This window comes from Schistocerca americana, chromosome 9, assembly GCF_021461395.2.
Source record: "Schistocerca americana isolate TAMUIC-IGC-003095 chromosome 9, iqSchAmer2.1, whole genome shotgun sequence".
Lineage (NCBI taxonomy): Eukaryota > Metazoa > Arthropoda > Insecta > Orthoptera > Acrididae > Schistocerca > Schistocerca americana.
The window spans coordinates 101,869,192-101,887,856 of NC_060127.1; the positions used below are offsets into that span (position 1 = coordinate 101,869,192).

Below are 18,665 nucleotides of genomic sequence, written 5' to 3' on the forward strand. Positions count from 1 at the left end.
GAAAGTATGAATTCCTTGCTGTATGGAATTGGGTCGCAGTGCACAGGGGATAAGAGGTGGGTTGCTGTATTTCCTTACTGACAACTTAAGTACTAACTGTGCGAGTGAGTGGGCATAAAAAAAATCATGGGAAACGACAAAACACATTATTCTTCCGCCCTCCTTTTGTCAAATCACGAAGTATTTTCTCACAATTATGACGCACGGTACGCGCACGCCATTTCTTGTCTTCGTCCCCGGGAGGGAACTAATGCTTTGCCTTAACGTAGCGTACTGCAGTTTCACACATAACAGAAAGCGTCACAATCTGAAAGTCTTAATCGGATGGAAAAAAAACAAAGGAGAAACAAGTACCAACGATTATTACGACACTCGCTTGAACTCCAAAACCATGTACACTACTGGCCATTAAAATTACTACACCACGAAGATGACGTACTACAGACGCGAAATTTAACCGACGGGAAGAAGATGCTGTGATATGCAAATGATTGGCTTTTAAGAGCACATACACAATGTTGGCGCCGGTGGCGACACCTACAACGTGCTGACATGAGGAAAGTTTCCAAACGATTTCTCATACACAAACAGCAGTTGACCGGCGTTGCCTGGTGAAACGTTGTTGTGATGCCTCGTGTAGGGAGGAGAAATGCGTACCATCACGTTTCCGACTTTGATAAAGGTGGCGATTCCGGTTTACCATATCGCGAGATTGCTGCTCGCGTTGGTCGAGATCCAATGACTGTTAGCAGAATATGGAATCGGTGGGTTCAGGAGGGTAATACGGAACGCCGTGCTGGATCCCAACGGCCTCGTATCAATGGCAGTCGAGATGACAGGCATCTTATCCGCATGGCTGTAACGAATCGTGCAACCACGTCTCGATCCCTGAGTCAACAGATGGGGACGTTTGCAAGACAACAACCATCTGCACGAACAGTTCGACGAGGTTTGCAACAGCATGGACTATCAGCTCGGAGACCACGGCTGCGGTTACCCTTGACGCTGCATGACAGATTGGAGCGCCTGCGATGGTGTACTCAACGACGAACCTGGGTGCACGAATGGCAAAACGTCATTTCCTCGGATGAATACAGGTTCTGTTTACAGCATCATGATGGTCGCATCCGTGTTTGGCGATATCGCGGTGAACGCACACTGGAAGCGTGTATTCGTCATCGCCATACTGGTGTATCACCCGGCGTGATGGTATGGAGTGCCATTGGTTACACGTCTCGGTCACCTCTTGTTCGCATTGACGGCACTTTGAACAGTGGACGTTACATTTCAGATGTGTTACGACCCGTGGCTCTACCCATCATTCGATCCCTGCGAAACCCTACATTTCAGCAGGATAATGCACGACTGCATGTTGCAGGTCCTGTACGGGCCTTTCTGGATACAGAAAATGTTCGACTGCTGCCCTGGCCAGCACATTCTCCAGATCTCTCACCAATTGAAAACGTCTGGTCAATGGTGGCCGAGCAACTGGCTCGTCACAATACGCCAGTCACTACTCTTGATGAAGTGTGGTATCGTGTTGAAGCTGCATGGGCAGCTGTACCTGTACACGCCGTCCGAGCTCTGTTTGACTCAATGCCCAGGCGTATCAAGGCCGTTATTACGGCCAGAGGTGGTTGTTCTGGGTACTGATTTCTCAGGATCTATTCACCCAAATTGCGTGAAACTGTAATCACTTGTCAGTTCTAGTATAATATATTTGTCCAATGAATACCTGTTTGTCATCTGCATTTCTTCTTGGTGTAGCAATTTTAATCGCCAGTAGTGTAGTTACAGAAACTGAGAAAACAATTTTAGAATGTACAAAATTATGAGTTTGTTGTACTTAGGATGTATAACAGTCTAAAGGGCTTCATAGTGACGATACCGACTACGACATGGCGCGCAATCTGGTCGCTTCCGTTAACAGTGACTGTGGAAAATGAACTGCCATGCCTGCGGCAGTAGCCGTTCATCTCCGTTTATCTACTACTACTTGCCAAAAAGTAAATTTAAAGAAATAAGAACTGTAATTTATTGAACTTTTTTTAAAAAGAGTATACAGAGGGTCCATACAAGGGAAGTGAATGCATTAATATAGAAATGGAAGAGGACGTAGATGAAGATGACTTGGAAGAGATGACACTCTGAGGAGAATTTGGCAGAGCACTGAAAGACGTAAGTCGAAACAAGGCACCGGGAATAGACGCCATCCGTCAGAACTTCCGATAGCCTTGGGAGAGACAGCCAGGACAAAAGTCTTCCGTCTGGTGTGCAAGACAGTGGTGATGACACTAAATAAAGTGAACTGTTTTATTTTGATAAATGTTTTTGACTATACGCAAAGACTTTGATAGAGGCGTGCATAAAAAACTAAAATTAATTTAAGGGTAATGCCGATAAGACCGGCATAGAAATTGAATTATAGTGAAATCTTTGTTTTGTGTAATTATAATGAAAAGATTTTATTTGTTAATAATTGTACAAGGACAAAGAATTCACTATTAGGTTTCTCTTGTTCTGGAAGGCACGCAACGGTCGGCCATTGAACATTGTAAGTCTGTAATAACTGAATATTATAGAAAGTATTATTACTGTTTCATTTAAGCAGACAGTCCTTTCCTGTGCAGGAAGTAGTAACGTTTTTAATTTTCAGTGACTGCATTAGCGCGGAAAGATCGCGCCAATAAAAGTCATTATTGGGCGCCATTACTGACCGTAACATTTCTTTTAAGATTTTCACAACTTCTCTCAGTCGTAAGCGCCTGATATTGTAAATAATTTCCCTTTGACAGTAACTTTTTAGTAACGTTAAGCCATTTGCAGTTCTTATCGTAATTTGTGCACTACCATTTCAGCGATTCATATAGGCCGCTTCACGGCGATCGATTATTATTTCAAAGACAATATTTTAAGGTAAAAAATAATAAATAAATTACGTTCCCTTCCGAAGAGCCAGCTATACAGGGTGTCCACAATGGGACTCCAACATTTTAATATCGTATATCTTTCTCATTTCAGATGGTGGACCTGTGAATCCTGAAGAGGCAGACAGAGCAACTCAACAAGTTTGTGGTGTGCAAATTTGATACGCCAAGTGGCCGTAGTGGAGCTGCAATCAATTGTTTTAGCAAAATGGAGGATATGAAGGAGCGTGCACAAGTGGTCTGGTGGTACGCAGAGACAAAATCGGCGACCCAGGTGCAAAGAAACTTTCGTCGAGTTTACAGCAAAGCGTCCCCGTCGTTCAAGACTATAAAGAAGTGGTGTGATCAGTTTTTGGCTGCTGGGAGTGTTGCGAAAAGGCATGGCGGTGGTAAGCCTGGGATCAGCGAACATCGTGTGGAACAAGTGCGGCGGTCATTCGAACAAAGTCCTCAGAAGTCAGTGCGAGACAGGCAGCACGAGAACTTCGTATGAAACGTTCAGCAGTGCACAGAGTGCTTCATCAGCGATTACGTTTGTACGCATATAATGTGTAGGTTGTGCAAGAAATTAAGCCTGATGATCGACCAAAGCGAGAAGAATTTGCATGTGTCATGTTAGATCGCACTGCCGCGGACGAGACATTTTTATCACGCGTGATGTTTACTGACGAGGCAACCTTTCACGTGTCAGGGGATGTCAATCGTCACAATCTGCGCATCTGGGGGTCCGAAAATCCACATCCACCTAGGGAACACATGGTGTGGTTTGATGATAAATCGCATTGTTGGGCCGTTTTTCTTTCAGGAGTCGACTGTGGATGGAGCCATCTACCTGGACATGGAACAATTTGCCGTGCCACAGATAACAGACCTGCAGCCAAATGTGATGTTTCAACAGGACGGTGCACCACCCCATTGGAGCCTTGATGTCAGAAAATTTTTAAATGGCACATTCCCGCAACGATGGATTGGTCGTGGAGGTCCAATTCCTTGGCCGCCACGTTCGCCCGACATGACCCACCTCGATTTTTTCTTGTGAGTTATGTGAAAGACCGGGTATATGCTACACCAGTGAAGGACCTGCAAGACTTGAAACAGCGCATAAGAATTGTCATCAACTCTGTCACAGAACAAATGCTCCGCAACACATGGCACGAAATCTATTATAGACTTGATTCACGCTACGTGTGGCGCCCATGTTCAGGTGTACTGAACCGTCCACCTGTGTATGAAAACTTGATGAGCTGCTGTATGATTTCCCTGTATTTGTTCGTCACTAAACTGTGTTTCCTCTCGTCCAAATGTTGGAGTCTCATTGCGGACACCCTGTATTTCTCCACGTGACACCCACGAATAATAAGTTATCAAAGATACGGAACCTTGAGACGTTTACCTTTTCGATAGATAAAGTAAACATTTTAGGTTTAACATTTTAAGGGGCCTCACGCCACGCATCCATAGCAATGCTGTCAGCCGTTATTTAAAACAGATGTTGTTTTAATCAAATAATCAGTACAGATTTCAGTATATTGCCTCCCTTTTTAATGGAATTCTGTCCTTTCCTGCAGTATAATTTCACAATACTATTTTTCAGTATAAATTTTCCCCTTTTAGGGTAGATACTATAAAGAGAAGTACATTTAGGCCCAGTACAACAGGCGAAATAACCTTATACCTCAATAGGAATATAATAATTCCACTTCCAAACAAATCAGGTGCTGACAGGTGTGAATATTACCGAATTATCATTTTAATAAGTCATGGTTGCAAAATCCTAACACGAATTCGTTACAGAAAAATTGAAAAAAAATGGTAGAACTAGATCTCGGGGAAGATCAGTTTGGATTCCGGAGAAATTAAGGAACACGCGAGGCAATATTAGCCTTACGACCTATCTTAGAAGATAGGTGAAGGAAAAGAAAAACCTTCGTTTATAGTAGACCTATTTGTAGACTTAGAGAGAACCTTCGACAATGTTGAGTACGCTCTTTGAAATTCTGAAGGTAGCGGGGCTAAAATACAGGGAGCAAAAGGCTATTTACAACTTTTACAGAAACCAGACGGAAGTTATAAGTGTTGAGGGGCACGAAAGGGAAGCAGTGGATGAGAAGGCAGTGAGAGAGGGTTGTGGCCTATCCCCGATGTTATTCAATCTGTACACTGAGCACGCAGTTAAAGCAGTCAACATCGTGCTATAATTGACCTTTGATGATGGGCAGTGGAGCTTAGTGTGAAAACATTCCGGCTAGGGGAAGCTGTCGTCACTGTTGCTGTCTATTGCACAAAGTAATCCAAGTAAACAACGAACAATGACATTAAGGCTTGATTTTGAGTGGCACTGGGAAGTTGCTGTGGATGAGTGTGGAGCTTGACTTACCAGCAGGTACGCTGTGTGTGGTGTGGAGACACTGGAAGACAGTGATATATTAGACGCAGTGTGCTATTTACTGAAGCGAAGTATCACATGCGTACAGGAGAGGGAAGTAGGTAAGGTAGAACCCGTCAATTTGTATAATTTTGGCGCTGGGGAGGTTAAGCTGTTAAAGGGAAGAACATTGATGGCGATCTTAGAAATTTCGGAGGAGGAGGATTGCTGTATAGAAGGTGTAGGCTATAGGAGGACACAGGATGGACTAGCGCAACACTTCTCAGAAGGTGATGCATACGAAGCAGCACAGATCGAAGAGCTATTGTTAGAATTTCAGGGCTTGTTCTTTCCACCTACACCTGTAACGCAGCGCAGGATTCCGAGTGGGAACGAAGTGTCGGTGTATTGGAGGCCGTACAGGATACCCGGGTCTCTGCAGTCGATTTTAAAACATTTTATCAGTCAACAGTTGGCTGATGGTATAGCACAAGAGACCAGTAGCCCCTGGAGGAGGGGGTTGGAGTCTATGGACTTCTAGGACAGAGATTCTATTGCGATTACCTCCAACTAAATACTAATAATATGACGGATGCTACCTAATTGCAGACATAACAGAGACGATTGATAATCTTGGGCAGTCCCACTAATTCTCAACAATGGACTTAAAGAGTGGGTATCATCAGTTAGAAGTGACTCTGGAGGATGGACGTTTTCAGCACCTTGGGGCCATTATCAATAGAGAAGTATGCTATTTGGCTTAAAGAATGCACCAGCAACATTCCAGCGATTGTTAGATGGGGTGTTGAAAGAACTGAAGTCTTGATAACGTCCAGTGCATCTAGATAATACCATTATTTGCATGCAGAAGCATATGAGGGTTATTCGGAAAGTAAGGAACGATCGGTCGCGAAATGGAAACCACAGTGAAAATCCGATGAAGTTTTGCACAGGTGTGTTGGGAAGTGTCTCTAGTATGCCCGTCGATCGCGTTATGTCGTTCTTTTTAGTTCTGAGCACACAGAGAGCAAATAAAGATACCTAGAACAATAGTGTCTCCCGCCAAGTACGAGGGCCTGGTGAGGAATTTCGCCTGAATCTATACAGCCAGCATTACATAACTGTCGTGCGTTTTCTTCTTCAAGACAATTCTCACAAGGGAACCTCCCCATCGCACCCCCCTCAGATTTAGCTATAAGTTGGCACAGTGGATAGGCCTTGAAAAACTGAGTACAGGTCAATCGAGAAAACAGGAAGAAGTTGTGCGGAACTGTGAAAAAAATAAACAAAATATACAAACTGATTAGTCAATGTGCAACATAGGCAACATCAAGGAGAATGGGAGCTCAAGAGCGCCGTGGTCCCGTGGTTAGCGTGAGCGGCTGCGGAACGAGAGGTCCTTGGTTCAAGTCGTCCATCGACTGAAAAGTTTAATTTTTTATTTTCAGACAGTTATTATCTGTCCGTCCGTCCGTCCGATGCGAGGTAACTGCGCCGTAGTATGGGGACGCCACACCTAAACAAACATCGAAACACACGTCAGTCGACTACAGCGCACGGAAGAGAGAGTATTCCTGCTAACGTGGCTCCCTGGCTGGCAGTTGACTGTTCACTACTTTGGACGAGAGTGCATTAAATACGGGAGATGTATTCTGTGGGCAATATGAATCCAGCAAATACAGCTTGCGACTTCAATAACAATCGCACGGTTTTGCGGTGCGGTCGCAAAACACAGGCACTAAACTTATTACAGTGAACAGAGACGTCAGTGAACGAACGGACAGATCGTAACTTTGCGAAAATTAAGAAAGTAAAATTTTCACTCGAGGGAAGACTTGAACCAAGGACCTTTGGTTCCACAGCGGCTCACGCTAACCACGGGACCACGGCACTCCTAAGCTCACACTATCCTTGCTGGTGCCTATCTTGCACATGGACTACTCAGTTTGTATATTTTGCTTACTTTTTTCATAGTTCCACACAACTTCTTCTTGTTTTCTCGATTGACCTGTGTTCATTTTTTCAAGGCCTATCCACTGTGCCAACTTATAATTAAATCTGAGGGGGGTGCGATGGGGAGGTTCCCTTGTCAGCTGCATTCTGCAGGGGCAATGAAGATGCTCCTGCATCGTTTGCAACTGGAAATGTTTGATTACCCACAATACAACCCGTAATTGCCTCCCTCCCAGTTTCATCTCTGCTCACATATACTGCTGGCTATGAAGACAACATTTTGGCACAGACAATGAGCGTAGAGAATTGGCGGAAAGCACTGGAGGCTGCCTTCTATAACGAGGGTATTGGAAAGTTGGTACAACGCAACGACAAACGTTTAAGTCGGATCGGCGACTATGGAGACAAGTAGCTCGAAGTTGTAGCTAACTGTTGCAAATAAAACAGCATCATCTGCAAAAAGCCTCAGTGAACTTCCGATGTCATCCACCAGGTCATTTATGTATATTGTGAACAGCAATGGTCCCATGACACTCCCCTGCGGCACACCTGAAATCACACTTACTTTGGAAGACTTCTCTCCATTGAGAATGACATGCTGCGTTCTGTTATCTAGGAACTCCTCAATACAATCAAACAATTGGTCTGATAGTCCATATGCTCTTACTTTGTTCATTAAACGACTGTAGGGGGACGAAATTAGGACAAGTGTTTGTACCAACTGTCGTTTCCATTTCGCGACCTATCGCTCCTTACTTTCCGAACAACTCTCGTAGCAAAGATGCAGGGAGGTGCTCAAGAGGTTACGAGCTGGACGTTCAACACTTTGCATGGAAAAACGTACTTTGCGTTCCAAGATTGCATCATCTGGATGGCGAGAGGATTGATCTGAAATTCATACAGGAAGTGCAAGATTTTTCAGCACCAAGTACGAACAAGTAGTTAAAATATCTTCTAAGCCGCACAAATTATTATAGAAAGTTCGTGAGAGGATATGCGGATATAGCACGGTCACCTATGCAATAATTAAGGAAAAATATCCAGCTTGTATGATCTGAAGAGTGTCAGAGAAAGTTCGTCGAATTCAAGGCGGTACTAACGTCGTGTCCAGTGTTGGTGCTCCCAGATTTTCGCAAAGCGTTTATATCATCATGTAAACCATTAAACCATGCTCTTGGATGTGTTTTGAGCCACGAGGTTAATGGGGAGGAGCATCCTATTGTTAACTTAATGGAGCAGAGAAATTATTCTGTGATGGAGAGAGAGAGAGGTGGTAAGCCTTGAACATGAAGTAACATTCTTCCAGTGTTACCTGTATTGAAGGAAGTTTAAAGTTGTGACTGACCATGCTGCTTTGATCTGGTTACTAGGTTTGAAGTCCTTGTCCTGTACATAAGGGGATGGGCACTAAAACTCAATGAAATTAAGCATAAAGTAATCCACAAACAATGGAAGAAGCACGGAAATGCAGATGTGCTAGGCAGCAAGATAGCAGTAGTACAGGCACAAGGTCAAGACCTTGTAAAGTGGCCAGCAGAGCGCCTACAGAGAGTGTAAGTAGTATTGCAAGCAGCTGTGATTTAGCTCGTATAATGTATTATTATGTATCTACATCTACATCTACATCCATACTCCGCAAGCCACCTGACGGTGTATGGCGGAGGGTACCCTGAGTACCTCTATCGGTTCTCCCTTCTATTCCAGTCTCGTATTGTTCGTGGAAAGAAGGATTGTCTGTATGCTTCTGTGTGGGCTCTAATCTCTCTGATTTTATCCTCATAGTCTCTTCGCGAGATATACGTAGGAGGGAGCAATATACTGCTTGACTCTTCGGTGAAGGTATGTTCTCGAAACTTTAACAAAAACCCGTACCGAGCTACCGAGCGTCTCTTCTGTAGAGTCTTCCACTGGAGTTTATCTATCATCTCCGTAACGCTTTCGCGATTACTAAATGATCCTGTAACGAAGCGCGCTGCTCTCCGTTGGGTCTTCTCTCTCTCTTCTATCAACCCTATCTGGTACGGATCCCACACTGCTGGGCAGTATTCAAGCAGTGGTCGAACGAGTGTACTGTAACCTACTTCCTTTGTTTTCGGATTGCATTTCCTTAGGATTCTTCCAATGAATCTCAGTCTGGCGTCTGCTTTACCGACGATCAACTTCATATGATCATTCCATTTTAAATCACTCCTAATGCGTACTCTCAGATAATTTATGGAATTTACTGCTTCCAGTTGCTGACCTGCTATTTTGTAGCTAAATGATATGTATTCGCAGCACATTACACTTGTCTACATTGAGATTCAATGGCCATTCCCTGCACCATGTGTCAATTCGCTGCAGATCCTCCTGCATTTCAGTACAATTTTCCATTGTTACAACCTCTCGATACACCACAGCATCATCTGCAAAAAGCCTCAGTGAACTTCCGATGTCATCCACCAGGTCATTTATGTATATTGTGAACAGCAACGGTCCCATGACACTCCCCTGCGGCACACCTGAAATCACACTTACTTTGGAAGACTTCTCTCCATTGAGAATGACATGCTGCGTTCTGTTATCTAGGAACTCCTCAATCCAATCAAACAATTGGTCTGATAGTCCATATGCTCTTACTTTGTTCATTAAACGACTGTAGGGGGACGAAATTAGGACAAGTGTTTGTACCAACAAAGTGGAAGGAAGAAGTACCGAGGCAAATGCATGATCACTTTCTTCTGGCCTTGGAGAGTGCAGAACGACGAATTGGAGGGCGATTGACAAATAATGGCGGAGAGGAAAGAGCACGGAGGTCGATCGGTATGTCAGGAATTGTTTACGCTGCGCAGAGCATGCGGACATGAGTCAGATAGAGCTACTGTCGCGCTGGGGAACAGATGGGTGCTCAAGTTTCGAGTGCTAGGAATAGCTGATCAAGCTACAGACTTCATTTCAGATGCCGTATCATGACCACAATTTATGTTCAGAATTGTTCGCAGTTCATAAAAAATATTTGTGCGAAAAACTTCTCATACCAACAGTACGCTCATGTTGTGGGAGACAACGACTCCTAGAAAGCTACCTCATGCAACATGTCTGAATGATGATATATATTGCAATAAATGTTAACAGTATTTGTAATGTCTTGAGGACCATAATGAATCACGGTGACTTGAGTGTAATTATTACCTTTGAATAAAATGTCATTTGTGCTCGTCTCAATGCTTATTTTTTGCGTTTACCTTCTGTAGTGTACTGCAATGCAGTTGTTCTTTTTTTATATGGTCCAAGTTTCACTGACCTATGTTACTTTGCAGTGTGTCATCATGTGAAAGTTGCCTTCAACTTTCAGTTTTTCACACCAGTGTATCTAAAGAGTATTAACATGCTGATATGCCAAGTGGGGTGGCGCTGTGGTTAGCACAATGGATTCGCATTCTGGAGGATGAAGGTTCAAACCCATGTCTGGCCATCCTGATTCAGGTTTTGCGTGAATTCCCTTAATCGCTTCAGGTAAATGCCGGGATGGTTCCTTTGAAACGGGACGGCCGGCTTCCTCCCCCATCCTTCCGTAATCCAATGGGATTGATGACCTTGCTGTTTGGTCCCGTCCCCCACATCAACCAACCAACCAACATGCAGATAAAACAGGGCGTAATGATTCTGTTTCATTCTTGAACAATATATGCAGCCCGTTTAGTTCAATGATTCGACTTTTATTTTACTGAGATAAGTGTGTGATAGTTGATTAACTTATAACCTATTGAGTGCACTTTTCATTTTATCTAGTAATTGCAAAATGGTTCTGTTTATGAAGTAGAGAAACACATTAAAAACGCAAATGAGATCTATTTCGGAGTTTATTGTGGCGCTATTAACTGTAGCAGACAATGGCCTTGCCGCAGTGGATACACCGGTTCCCGTCAGATCACCGAAGTTAAGCGCTGTCGGGCGTGGCCGGCACGTGGATGGGTGACCACCCTGGCCACTTTGTGCTGTTGCCATTTTTCGGAGTGCACTCAGCCTCATGATGCCAACTGAGCAGTTACTCGACCGAATGGTGGCGGCTCCGGTCAAAGAAAACCATCACAACGACCGGGAGAGCGGTGTGCTGACCACACGCCCCTCCTATTCATCCGCATCCTCAGCTGAGGATGACACGGCGGTCGGATGGTCCCGATGGGCGCCGAAGTGCGCGCTTCATTAACTGTAGCAGCTTCCTATGGATCCGCTATATGCAGAGGGTTGTTTTTGTTTATCATCGACAGAAAATTAGCACTATATGATTAACCGATGACAGAGCAGTGGTAGCTGGAAGTGAATAGGAAATGTATTTTACGCTGAATATAATAGAACATGTGCTATATGTAATTTAATATATACTTATAAATGAGAACATATGTATATATACATATATAAGTAAAATTATCTTTCTTGAATGTAATGTTTAGTCGTCCAGCATGTCCGGCTGTGACACTTTCTTCTTATTTATTTGCATTTACTAAATTACACGTAGCACTTGCTCCATTACACTTAGCATATATATATATATATATATATATATATATATATATATATATATATATATATATTTTACCTGGAGTGCAGAGTGGACGTACTTGATAGGTACGTGAAGGCATTGCCAGCAACAAGCTCAAAATGGCGTTTATCAGCATAAGTAGCGACAAATGCCCAAGAATGTAAAAATAGTGTCTAATTTTGAGTGTACTAAAATGAGTCTGAAATCAGCAGAGACGGTAGTGAGACGAACTACAGCGGACGCCAACCCTATTAAAATATATGCCAAGCACGTGGAGACACTCATAATCAGTACCTTTTCAACTTACGCATACAGGGTACAATAGGATTACGACTCTGCTACTATGAACTGTCTATATCACACAGCATTGAGATTTTATTATTATATTGTTGACGTTAATGGGAGAGGGGATATTGCCGTAATTATAGTTTCCTGATCGTAGCGGAAAAATCACTGCCACGTTTAGGGACTGCCAAATATGGAAGTTACAGCATTAAAAGCAGCAAGTGCTCAGTTTTTATCGTGCCGTTCTGTTACTAGGTGTCAGCCGCTTGAAGCACTAGCATCTCTTCACTTGTCAAAAGGTACCTTTTTTTTCTCTGTAGAGTTTCGCTATTGTTTGTTATAGACTGTTATGGGATTATACAAAAGCTGCGGATGATGCTGTGGTATATCGAGAGGTTCTAACAATGGAAAATTGTAATGAAATGCATGAGGATCTGCAGCGAATTGACGCATGGTGCGGGGAATGGCAATTGAATCTCAATGTAGACAAGTGTAATGTGCTGCGAATACATAGAAAGAAAAATCCCTTATCATTTAGATACAATATAGCAGGTCAGCAACTGGAAGCAGTTAATTCCATAAATTATCTGGGCGTACGCATTAGGAGTGATTTAAAATGGAATGATCATATAAAGTTGATCGTCGGTAAAGCAGACGCCAGACTGAGATTCATTGGAAGAATCCTAAGGAAATGCAATCCGAAAACAAAGGAAGTAGGTTACAGTACGCTTGTTCGCCCACTGCTTGAATACTGCTCAGCAGTGTGGGATCCGTACCAGATAGGGTTGATAGAAGAGAGAGAGAAGATCCAACGGAGAGCAGCGCGCTTCGTTACAGGATCGCGAAAGCGTTACGGAGATGATAGATAAACTCCAGTGGAAGACTCTACAGGAGAGACGCTCAGTAGCTCGGTACGGGCTTTTGTTAAAGTTTCGAGAACATACCTTCACCCAGGAGTCAAGCAGTATATTGCTCCCTCCTACATATATCTCGCGAAGAGACCATGAGGATAAAATCAGAGAGATTAGAGCCCACACGGAGGCATACCGACAATCCTTCTTTCCACGAAAATACGAGACTGGAACAGAAGGGAGAACCGATAGTGGTACTCAAAGTACCCTCCGCCACACACCGTCAGATGGCTTGCGGAGTGTGGATGTAGATGTGGATGTAGAAATCGTGTATTTTGTACCAGAACATTTATTATACCATGGGATTTTTATCCCTACACCCACGTTCAGCCGAAAACAATAGTTTTTACTGTACATTCGGGTTCTTGAAATAAAACTTTGTCATTCAGTAAAATAGCAGAATTCCAGCAAGAATGACAACTTATTCATTATAGGTGCAGCTCAAAAGGCACGCATGGAATCACATGAAAGTTAGAATACACTCACGGGAAGAGGCAGAAAGATGCTTGAAACGGTGTTTACGAGCGTACTCACCAGAAACGAGACGAGAGCCGGAACAGAGAACTGACTGCGGCACCCAGCGTCCAGCCGCCAATGGCGACGGAGAACCATCTTCAGGAAACTGGCAGCCATTTTCCAGTTTGTGTTACGTCAAGACGGGAAACGGCACTGGTTGCTGATCTGACAGGACAAATAATCACAAACTACTCGAAAAGGTATTCTTGCACCTAGTTCGAGAGTATTTCCTCCAACACGAATACTAGATTGTTTTTGCACTATTTTTTGCAGTATATTTTTTCATAGAACAAGCTCGCACAGTGTGATGAGGTGCCCATCAGCTGCGTCTCATTGCAGCTGACGTACCAAACAAGTCGGATTGTATGAGCTGCCCGTAAGAGTAATACAAAGTAAAATACTACTCTCTGCCTTCCAAATTTTAACAGAACGTGGTTTAAATCACTTAGGTGAGAATTTGCGTGCTGAAATTAAACATCTACGTTGGATAACTGCAATCCTCTAAATGTTTTACATGGCGCAACGCCATTATCTTTGAGTGGGCGAAGCACTCAAAACCTTTTTCACTAAACCGGCACAGATTTCAACTTCAGGATCTAATTTCCCTTGTCATAAAAAAAACCAGTTCAATAGTATTTAAATCTTCCTAGGTAACGCTAGGAGGAACATTCAAATCTTTGTTGTTTTTTTTTACGAATAAAGCGGCCGACTTAACAAAATATACCGGAGTAGAAAGTTCAATGGACCTTCCGTGAATCCTCGTAGATCCTCTTGGTGCTTCCAGTTTTGTACTGTTATAAGTCTCGTCAGTCCAAAATGCTATATTCGCTTGGGATGTCTGTGAGGTAATATTTTCAAAGTGTCGAGCTCGTGACACTGTGCTGATGAACTAGAGGCAACAAAGCTACTTATTCTTCCCCATTCATTCCAGCTTCCGGTGAGTGGGGTAGCATAGTAACATCAACCAAGAACTAAGGTGGAATCGCAGATCTTCAGAGTCTAATACCAGAGAACAGTTATTATTTAGCCAAGAAAACCACATAAAGTCCAACATTTACGTAACTGCACTCCCTAAACACAGTTTTTCTTAAGTAAAAGCGATAGTGAGCCTTCTCGGCCAGTCAGTGGGAATCTGACAGATTTCTTCCGTCCTTCTGACTAGATTAATATTTCCATAAACTACACAGCACCGGTTGAGAAAATGGTCACAGTTTCCTTTGTTCAGCTGGCGAAAACATTCCACGATAAAAGCAAATCTCATTCGTTATATAGTATGGGCTAACAGGAGGAGCTATTACAGCTACCAGAATCGTATCCTACAGTTACATGTGGGCTCGAAATGGAGTGGATGCCTTTCCTTGATAGCGATCAGATTCCTCAGCCCAGCGGTCAACTTGATAATCAATACTGTTCTTGTAGGCATTCACTTAAACCCAGACCATCTGGTGCAACCAGCAACCAGAAGCACCAACTACTTTCGCTTTCTGATGATTGAAGGTAACTCTCATAAGTTGCGCCTTAGTCACTACGTATTGATCTGGAATAGCACTAGTGGTGTTTTCACTCTATAGACAGTAGAAGAGTGATGTTCACACTCGATCCTACTCAGCATCCCCAGTGAATATACAGATAAGATGGACGATGGGCCTATGATGCATTTGGGACGGTTTCGAAAGTTATTGCAGATTCTAGATACTAGACGTCTATCATTGGACTTTGGCAGAATATGGTGTACTGTTCTTCCTGTAAGTGGCCTGTCCCAGAATGAGTGGCGAGCCTTACTGATCCTAATAAGTTAACAAGACCAGTTGGGCTACTAAAGTCATAACCTGTCAGTGCGCAGATGGAGAGAGAAGCCTACAGTCCTTCCCTGGAGCTTTTTGTTTGGACCTGTGTTATTCACAGTTGCTCTCAGACATCAGCTGTGAATGGGACATGAAAAGTTCTGGCTTTATTCGAGATCACACACTGAAAAGCTACCGTGGAACCCCTGGAACACTGTCCAATTGCAACATCTGCTGTCATCTGGGCGTAGCTGATACACATTTCTGATGTATCTTTCTGTCAAGAATAATGAGACTAGCGTTGATCTCTGGAAGACCAGTGGTCTGAGTTGTCATACGCTATCAGTTCAGTAATGTCTAGCGTTGGTTGAGATTGTCAGCTTTGTGGAAGTGCGCTGTAAGGACTCACTCGTCCCGGATCCACTCTTCATGAGGACGCACATCCATTGCAATCTACTGTTGAAAATAAGGATGGACTTTCACACGTGCTCTGGCCTCTGTCGTCCAACTTTACAATTGAATTCGATTTTAACTGTAGCAGGCTGATTATGTCTCATTAGTACCAAAGGTTTTGGTCATCCTTGGACATCAGTTGAGATACACAAAAAGTTTGCTATGATGGTCTAGATTGCCAACTAGACGCTATTCAAATAATTGCTACACCGCGAAGATGACGTGCTGCAGACGTGAAGATGCTGTGACATGCAAATAATTAGCTGGTAGATATGAAGACAACACACCCAGATCTCTGTCTCTCAGTACTAATCTGCGACTAGACTCTGTGGACGTGTTTCATCCTCAAGCCTGAGGTGTCCTCTCTGTAAAGATGCACACTCGTCGTAACCCGATTTTGAAGAGGAGGATGAACTTCTAGTGCCACTCTGAGCTCTGCCGTCCAATGGTACTTTGCGAATTCACCTTGAGCTTTAACAGACTGTCTTCCTTCGGCATTTGGCACCATCGGACTTAGCCAACCTCGGACATCAGTTGGTGCGGACACAGAAGAGCATATGGTGCAGGCAGAGTTTGTCAGTACAATCTGGGCACAGGACGGTCAACGATAGTAAATGTCAGTACTGCACCGCTGTATGTTGCTCCAATCTCAGTCCAACTTCACAGTCTAACTGACACTTGCGGCCTCAGACGCTCTTGGACGTTAACTGAAGCAGACACACAAGATCTTCTGGTGCCGAATGAGTTCGTCTGCACTGGCTGTTGAGCTAGCTGCGACCAAGGACAGATATAGATTTGTCCCAGCGTTGGCAAATGAGGGGGCTGCACAGCAGAATGTTCCTCTGGTCCCTGTCGCCTAGAACTGCACTGATCCAAGGCAGTTGAGTATCCTGCAGCAGTGGAGGTAGAGGCACAAGACCTTCTGGTGCCGGTCGAGTTTCTCTGCGCTGTCGAACCAGACAGGACTGTGGACAGTAGGCGCCTACTTGTGTCCACTGCTGGTAAACGAGAAGGCTTGCCAGCCAGAGGTTACCTCGGCGTCTGTACACCCACGCTGGTGGTTGGCTGACGCGCTGGAACGGCCGCCGGCAGCAGCTGCGGCTGTGCAGGAGGGAGCGGCGGCTCCGGAGGGATCCCCAGCTGCGCCGGTGTGCGGTCTGCGCGGCACTGCCTCCGCTCGGCGGCCTTCCGCCTGCCTCTCGGCCGGACCCGCCGCCACCGCGCTCTGACGTAACGGCGGACGAGGCTCCTTTCCCTGCGCTCGCGCACGCCCGCTCCGGCCGCTGTGAACAGACAGGACGGTCAGAGAGGGGGAGAGAAGTGTGTAGCAGCCGCAGAGACCTGTTCCGCGTGCGAGCCGCCGCCCACATTCCGTGCCTCCAGTTAACACACTTCTTACTGCACGACATACTGTAATCTATACTGCTGTGTACACTATGCGATCGAAAGTATCCGAACGCCTGCCATTAAAATTGCCGATGATAAACGGGTATTCATTGGACAAATATATTATACTAGAACTGACATGTGATTACACTTTCACGCAATTTGGGTGCATAGATCCTGAAAAATCAGTACCCAGAACAACCACCTCTGGCCGCAATAACGGCCTTGATACGCCCGGGCATTGAGTCAAACACAGCTTCGATGGCGTGTACAGGTACAGCTGCCCATGCAGCTTCAACACTATACCACAGTTCATCTGCCCATGCAGCTTCAACACTATACCACAGTTCATCAAGAGTAGTGACTGGCGTATTGTGACGAACCAGCTGCTCGGCCACCAATGACCAGAGACGTTTTCAGTTGGTGAGAGATCCGAAGAATGTGCTGGCCAGGCCAGCAGTCGAACATTTTCTGTTTCCAGAAAGGCCCGTACGGGACCTGCAACATGCGGTCGTGGATTATCCTGCTGAAATGTAGGGTTTCGCAGGGATCGAATGAAGGGTGGAGCCACTGGTCGTAACACATCTGAAATGTAACGTCCACTCTTCAAAGTACCATCAAAGCGAACAAGAGGTGGCAGAGTCGTGTAACCAAAGGCACCCCAAACCATCACGCCGGGTGATACGACAGTATGCCGATGACGAATACACGCTTCCAATGTGTGTTCACCGCGATGTCGCCAAACACGGATGCGACCATCATGATGCTGTAAACAGAACCTGGATTCATCAGAAAAATGACGTTTTGTCATTTGTGCACCCAGCTTCGTCGTTGAGTACACCATCGCAGGCGCTCCTGTCTGTGATGCAGCAGAACGGTAACCGCAGCCATGGTCTCCTAGCTGATAGTCCATGCTGCTGCAAACGTCGTCGAACTGTTCGTGCAGATGGTTGTTGTCTTGCAAACGTCCCCATCTGTTGACTCAGGGATCGAGACGTGGCTGCACGATCCGTTACAGCCATGCGGATAAGATGCCTGTCATCTCGACCGCTAGTGATACGAGGCCGTTGGGATCCAGCACGGCGTTCCGTAATACCCTCCTGAACCCAACGATTCCATATTCTCCTACCAGTCACTGGATCTCGACCAACGCGAGAAGCAACGTCGCGGTACCATAAACTGCAATCGCGATAGGCTACAATCCGATCTTTATCAAAGTCGGAAACGTGATGGCACGCATTTCTCCTCCTTACACGAGGGATCACAACACCGTTTCACCAGGCAATGCCGATCAACTGCTGTTTGTGTATGAGAAATCGGTTGGAAACCTTCCTCATGTCAGCACGTTGTAGGTGTCGCCACCGGCGCCAACCTTGTGTGAATGCTCTGAAAAGCTAATTATTTGCATGTCACAGCATCTTCACGTCTGTAGCACGTCATCTTCGCGGTGTAGCAATTTTAATGGCCAATAGAGTATACCGCTACATACTCTATGCGATGGAAAGTATCCGAACGCATGGCTGAAAATCACTTACTCCATCGGTAATGCTGGAATTCAATATG

At 44.7% G+C, this 18,665-nt stretch overlaps 1 pseudogene; it reads left to right on the forward strand.

Moving 5' to 3' along the window:
* Positions 1–11,113: 11,113 nt before the first annotated feature.
* Positions 11,114–11,231, forward strand: LOC124551451 (annotated as a pseudogene).
* Positions 11,232–18,665: the final 7,434 nt, after the last annotated feature.